Source organism: Lynx canadensis, chromosome B1, assembly GCF_007474595.2.
Source record: "Lynx canadensis isolate LIC74 chromosome B1, mLynCan4.pri.v2, whole genome shotgun sequence".
NCBI lineage: Eukaryota > Metazoa > Chordata > Mammalia > Carnivora > Felidae > Lynx > Lynx canadensis.
The window spans coordinates 183,435,374-183,443,367 of record NC_044306.2 but is presented as its reverse complement, the minus strand read 5'-3'; positions in this window follow the sequence as shown (position 1 = coordinate 183,443,367).

Below are 7,994 nucleotides of genomic sequence, written 5' to 3'. Positions count from 1 at the left end.
TTATAATATATCTTGATGTGGATTTCTTGGACATTATCTTATTTTAAACAATCTGGGTTTCCTGGATCTAGATATGTTTCCTCCCCCAGGTTAGGGAAGTCTTCAGCTATTCATTTTTCTTTTTTTTTTTTTTTTTTTTTTTTTATTTATTTTTGGGACAGAGAGAGACAGAGCATGAACGGGGGAGGGGCAGAGAGAGAGGGAGACACAGAATCGGAAACAGGCTCCAGGCTCTGAGCCATCAGCCCAGAGCCCGACGCGGGGCTCGAACTCACGGACCGCGAGATCGTGACCTGGTTGAAGTCGGACGCTTAACCGACTGCGCCACCCAGGCGCCCCAGCTATTCATTTTTCAAATAACTTTTCTCCACTTTTCTGTCTCTTCCCCTTCTGGGACTTCTCTAACACAAATGTGAACCACCTCAGTCACATAGATCCTCTAAGCTAGCTTCACTTTTGCAAATTTTTTGTTTCTTTTTTCGCCTCAGTCTAGGTGGATTTCCTTGTTTGTCTTCCAGTTTGCTAATCTGTTTTCCTGCTTCATCTAATCTGCCATTGAACCTCTAGTGTATTTTTCACTTCAGTTATGGTATTCTTCAGCTCTATTTTGCATTTTCATATATATATGTATCTATCTATCTATCTATCTATATATATATATATTTATCTCTTTGCTGAAATTCTTACTGTGTTCACTCATTCTTCTGAGTTTGGTGAACATCTTTATGACCTTTACTTTGAACGCTTTCAAGAGGCAAATTACTTATCGTCATTTTATTAAGGTATTTTTTGTCTGAGATTTTATCTTTCTCTTCCATTTGGAACATATTCCTCTGTTTCCTCATTTTGCTTTAGTCTCTGTGTTTGTTTCAATGTATCAGGCAAAACAGCCACTTTCCCCCAGTCCTCAGTGAGTGACCTTTTGTAGGAAATGAACCTTCAACGTTGCTCTACCTCTTGGTTGTCCCTTGAAACTCTGTGATTGTCTAAGCAATCTGACTTATTCCCAGTAGGTCTCAGTTGTTGGTGGTGTGCCAAGACCAGCCAGTATTCTAAAGGGAGAGATCTCAGTCAGCACCTAGATTCAGGCTGGTTGCAAACCACATCTGTAGGTAGCAGCTTTTAAAGTATGCAAATATATATCATCCTGTGGGATCACAACTGTAAACCCTGCTGACCTCCTGACCTGGTGATATGCAGGTGTCTCTTTGGCAACACTTGGGAAATCAGGGCTCTGGAGGAGTTTACAAGTTTCTTTCTGGAGGTACCAGGGAACTGTAGCAAGGCCAGGAGAGAGCAGAAAGATGTCTTACATTCCCTGGGAGGACCTCCCTAGTCTATAGGTGTGTAGCAAGCCTGAAACTTGCCCTTCAGGCTAAAAGTCCAGATAAATAAATGGGCCTTTTTCTTAGGCAGACTGGTGGTATGTTTCAACACAGTCTGTGCAGTGCCCTGTGGTCCGCAGCCTGTCTACACACAGCCTGTCTGTCTGGTTGTTTCAATTCCATGGGGCCCAGAAATGCAAGCCTCACTGATTACCAGAACCATGTGCTCAAGGGCCACCCTTGTGTAAACTGCACAGCAGCCAGCTTCAGTAAGACAGCGGGAGAGTGTCGGGAGAGGGCGTGCTCACAGGTTTCAGCAGGCGAGTGGGAGAGTACAGGGCACGGCCATTTTAATGGATCAGCTTCAGTGGAACAGGGAAGAGGACTGTGACTGCATGCCCCTGCCCATATTTGCAAGGTAAAGAGAGAGTGTAAGAAATGGTGTCCAGCACCTCCAGCCTTGGGGAGAGTTCCAATAGGCCCTGGTCCCTCTGTCAGATGCTTTAAGATTAGCAAAAACAACAACAACAACAAAATCCCTTTCACATATGGTCTAGGTGCTTTTCAAACTGATGCTTTTTGCTGGATTCCAAGGTGAATGGATCTATGTGCAAGCCCTCAAAGAATGGGATCTCAGTTCCCTACAGTTCTGTGGGTCTCCTGGACATCAGCCCTGTTGGTTTTCAAAGTCAGAACTTTGGGGGCCTGTCTCTCTGGTGCAAGTGCCAAGACTTGGGGTACCTGATGTGGGACACAAACCTCTCACTCAAGGAGAAGGTCCATATTTGTGAAATCAGTCCAGATTGTTGGTTGCAGTGCTGGGGGAGAGGTTTTGATAAAACTGTGTCTCTGTCTCTCCTATGTGTCTTGATGTGACCCTTTTATCTTTTGTTGTGGAGGGAATTGTTTCATATGTAGCTGTATATTTGATGTGTCTGTGAGGAGGTGAATTAAGGTTCTTCTAAGCCACCATCTTGAAATGCTCAATTTAACATATTCAATCACATGAGTTTGTATAGAGAATTCTTGTGCACTATCTTACTTCACTTTAAAATGTTTTTTTAATGTTTATTTTTGAGAGAGAGAGACAGAGAGAGAGAGAGAGAGAGAGAGAGAGAGAGAGAGAGAGACTGAGACAGAGTGTGAGTGGGGAAGAGGCAAAGAAAGGGAGACACAGAATCTGAAGCAGGCTCCAGATTCTGAGCTGTCAGCACAGAGCCTGATGCAGAGTTCGAACTCATGGACCATGAGATCATGACCTGATCTGAAGTCGGATGCTTAACCAACCGAGCCACTCAGGTGCCCCTATCTTATTTCACTTTAAAACAAACTATTCAAGAAATTTTGTGTTGCTCCTTTGTTTTGTACAACACCAAAAGGATTACTTTAGATTTTTTTAATATATTTGTGTACTGAATTGCTCATTATTGCAATAACTTTAACACATTCACGGGATTGTGGTTAGCCTCAGAGACAAAGAAAAGTATGTTAAATAAGTCTTAATGTGCCAAGTATAAGAGCAAGTGTGAAACAACAGTATACCCAAGGCATGAGGACAAAGAAACAAGACCATCTGTAATAAGAAAGTAATAAGTTGGAAGAATGGCCAGAAACACTGATAATGATGAGTCCTTATTTTGGTTATTCAGATTTTATGTAAACTCATGATTAATACAAGAAATATTTTAATGTTGGAAAACTTCCTGATTTGTAGCAGAACACTTTTCTTTTTTTAAATATTTATGCTTCTATTTAGCAAATATTTATTGCACTCCTCTGACTCCTGTATTCTCTCATTCAACAAATGTTTACTGATCAACTACTGTGTGCTAAGTGATATGCTAGACATAAAAAAGAAAACAAACAAAAAAGACATAGTCTTCTGCTATGGAGTTCAAACCATAGTGAGGAAGAGAGTCATAGAACAAGAATGATGAACTTTAGCTCAATGAATGGAAGTTTAGTGCACTGATCAAATTGAGTTCTGTTTTTTTGTTTCTTTCGTGTAAGGTACATTATTCCAGGAAACCTGGAAGCAGCAAGTGAAAGTGAAGAGAACTCACAAATTGGTGTCCATTGTTAAATTTAGAGCGTGACACAAAGAACATGGGACTTTCCATTTCTTTTTGTAAAACTCTTAACTCACTGACTCAGGGCTGACTCAACAGCAGGTGTGAGATTCGGCATGATTTGATCCTGGATTTTTGCCATTTATTGTTTGTCATAGGTCCATTTTGAAGCATCTGTTTGCTTGTCAACAAGCAATTTGGTACTTGCCAAAAGCATTAGGAGCAGTTGACGCTAATCATGCGTTGCCTGGTAAATGCATTTGCATTTATTAGAAGCATAGTTCATTCTGTATGTTTTTTTTTTAATTTTAAATACATCTATGGAGTCATACAAGAAGGTCAAGATCAGTGTAGAGAATTGATCCCCGCAACTAAATTAACTAAAGTAACTAAATTGAACCTTAAGGTGATAAGTGGATTCATAGAAATACGTGCTCAGTAGTGGACTCAGTGAGAGTATATCACTCCATGTATTGCAATAAGGAGTTGATTCTGAAGTCGGGGGTTATATACCAACTCTCTCATTTACTAGCCATGATCTGGGAACTACTATTTAACCTCTGGGTCACTCACTTTCCTCTTCTTCAAGTGGATTACTAGTAGCATCTACTTATGAAGTAGTGTGAGGATAAAATGTGATGGGTGAGATACGTATACACATAGTGCCTAACAGATAGTTGCTGTTGTTTTGCTTCTGTAATTCTTGCTTTAAAGAAGGCAACTGCAATGACATAGCCACGGCTATTGTTTGGGTATAGGCATTTCCAGTCCTGGGGCATATTAGTTTGTTTTTTAGTTTTTATTTTATTTTTTTATTTTTCCCACTGGCTACCGCTATAGAATTGCCTAAGCCTGGAAAACGCATCTCCTGTGAAAGGCAGGTGGAGAATTGTCCTTGACAGGTGCCTAAACTTCATCTGTTATTGGTGATCCTGAAAACTGTGACCCTGATCGCCTGGTGAGGACCAGTGTATCTGCCATTTGATCCGCAAACATTGATTCTTTCCTTAGCTATTAAAGGTTCCAGACCTTGACCAGCATTTTTTTCTTTTTCTGTTCTGGATTCGCTTCATATATATATACATCTATCTCTACCTCTATCTCTATCTCTATCTCTATCTCTATCCATATCCACATCTATATCCATATAGGTATCTATATCTATATCTATATCTATATCTATATCATCTATATCGATATCTATATCATCTATATCCATATCCATATGTATATCCATATAGGTATCTATCTATGCCTATATATCTACCTATATCTATATCTATCTATGTCAATCTACATATGTCTATATGTCTATGTCTCTATATGTCTGTCTATATCTATCTATGTCTCTATATCTACCTATATCTATATCTATCTATATCTCATCTATATCTATATCTATCTATATCTCATCTATATCTATATTTATCTATAACCTATCTATACCCATATCTATATCTAGTATTTAACTTCTCTCTGGTATTCTGTAATTTCAGGAAGGGTGAATTGATTTTTTTAAATAGCTGTACTTTTGTTTTCAATTGCATCCTTCCCTTCACTTCCCTTCCCTTCACCACATGCAGGTATGGTATTGTTTGCTGGAATTGTTGCCTGTCTTTTTTTAAATTTTTCCCTCTCTTCTTTCACACCCATGGATTCGTCTAACATTCTGCTCTAGGTTTTGTCTAGTGAGTTGTATGGAATCTATGGTCTTTGAGCCATGTGAACTTTTTCAATCCTTACATTTGAGAAAAAATTAATGAGGCTCAAGAGACATTTAGACACATGAAATTAATTATCACGGCAATATCTTAAAAGTCTGAACTTGTTAGGAAGTAGCATCAGCATCCTAAAACAAAACACAATTTAAATATGAAGCTGATAAACTGGATGCGGAAGGAAAAGAGACAACGTTTTCAGCCTTATAAAGAAGAGAATTGGAACTTAACCCATTTACTAAGCCAGCCTAGGGTCCTATCCTTTCTTGGAAAAGATGAAACAGAAAAGAAGTAGTAAAAACTGTCCACTAACAAAATGCGACAACATGGAATCTTGTCCAGCCCATCCTGGGTGCTGGATGGAGATTTCTCTTTCTGAGACTGAATATGTTCAAGCATTTCTAACCTCTGTTCCTGTTGGGAATTTCTCTCATCCCCTTCTTCAGGGCTGCATTGTTAGCATCTCCAGTTCTGTCTCAGCTGCTTCCAGCCATGCATATATACAATTTAGAGTTTAGGTTTTTATTATCTGCTAACGTAGCTCTAAAAATATCATTCTCCTTATCCTTCTGAACATGTTCCACGGACGAAAGGTGGGGAGCAGTAAAACTAAGCTACTGACATGTAACCTACCAAACTAAGACACCAAACAAGCATCTTCAGTGATAAGGCACCCAGCCTAATGTATACCCAGAAATCAAATTCCTCCCTAATCTTATTTGCATTTTCTTCCTGACATCTTAGCACTCTCCTTTTTCAGACTGTGTGTGTGTGTGTGTGTGTGTGTGTGTGTGTGTTTTGGCCTGGCTTTGTTGTCCCTCAACCACATTTTGAGGGTCTTTTAGCTCCATATTTGGAAGACAGGCCAGCACCTTGGATTAGCTTGCAACATCACAACCTATGCCAGAAGCCCAGGGTCCCACTTGTCAAAGAAAAGATTTGAGGGACTAAATCTTTAAAAAGTGATCGAAGCGTTGTTGCTTGGAATATCTAAGATCAACTCATGCCAGATGTACCTCATTTCGCTTATTAATAATGGTAGTGGAATATCATTTACTGATGCTCCCTGACCTCTTAAATCTGGGGAAAAAAATGACAAGAGTTGTGCAGTGTGCTGAGCTACGTTGGAAATAAACAGGAAAAAAAGTTTGGGAACCCCTGCCACAGAATAAAAGAATCTGCAGGTCAGCAAGAAGTTTGCATATTAGTTATACAAGAGATTGTTATAATTAATTGGTATATTCAAAGTGTTTTGAATAAGTGACTTAGGATCATGCTTTAAAACTTTTAACTTTGACTTCACCATTTTTATTCCTATGCACAAACAATTCTTAAAGGAAAAAAAATACATTGTTTATAAGAAATTGGAGGTTAGGGTGAGGTAGTCTCACAAAAACAGATTTTTTTTTTAAAGTCTCTGAGAATAAAACCTAGGAAATAATTTGCACTGCGAATAAAGCAAGTTATAATATAGATATGTAAATTATGCCACTCAGTATACATTTGCTAATCACTAAGACACTGGCAAGTTCACTGCCTCATAGAATTTCATGCTAATGAGCGAGAATGAAAAATGTTCAAATAAACAAGATAATATACAGAAAGTACCAAGTAATAATATTTACTCTGCCCATCATATTCCTCAAAATTTATTTTATAAACTGAGTACATTTTACATTTTCACATTAATAGTGCTATCAGTTATTTTCCTTCCTGTTTTTAATTTTGGTCTTTTCAGTGGCTAAATGAGTTGACCTTATCTGACAACACTTCGAATGAGAGAAACTTTATTTCTAGCTTATATCCAAAGTAGTTATTTTCATTCTGATAGATAGTTGTTGGTTTATTTTCTTCTCTTCTCTTCTCTTCTTCTTCTCTTCTCTTCTCTTTTCTTTTCTTTTTTTAAGATTAGTTTTAGGTGTTCAAACCCTGTTTCTTGAATCTGTTTGCTAGGTACAACCATCTCTTATATACCTAATTCAAGATAAGCAAAGACCCAATTGCCTGAGGTTTGCTCTGGAAAAACCCGGAATTGACCCTTGGAAACTACATCTAATTTTATAAGTTCCAGCTTTTCTGAGAGAAGGAGACAGAGTTGTATGCAGCTAACTCAGACTATTTTCAAACTGATCACATGCAAATGTAGAAATGGGATTCAGAGTGATTTATTCTTTGACAAGGAACTTGGCAATCCAAGAATGAAGTCAGGAATACAGGGTTACGTATTTCTTTCACCTTCTAGAGGCATGGAAGGCCCAATTTTACATGATCTCCAGTTCCATATAAAAGAACAAGTGTAAATCTAAAGTTTGGTGTCTTTAACAAGGTAGTAATTATAAAAAGACTTGTAAATAACATAAAGGATACCCATATATGAAGACCTCTTGCTGTCTTGTAGACTCCAGAATGATTCCTAAGAGACATGGAGTTGGAAATCTATTACAATGGGCAGTTTCTCCCTTCAATTTCAGCTCACTTGATACACACACACACACACACACACACACACACACACACACACCAGGCATGAACACCTGCTGAAAAAAGTATTATACAGAGGCATGAAAGAAAAACAAAGTAATGAAAGAATAGATTTGCATGCTGAGAGAAGAAAAGCAGACCTCTTTAATTTTTAAAATTACTTTTTAAAAATGTTTATTTATTTTTGAGACAGACAGAGAGAGAGAGAGAGAGACATAGTGCAAGAGGGGGAGGGGCAGAGAGAGAGGGAGACACAGAATCCGAAGCAGGCTCCAGGCTCTGAGCTGTCGTCACAGAGCCCAATGCTGGGCTTGAACCCAGGAACCATGAGATCATGACCTGAGCTGAAGTAATACATAGCCCACTGAGCAACCCAGGTGCCCCCCCCCAATTTTTTAATG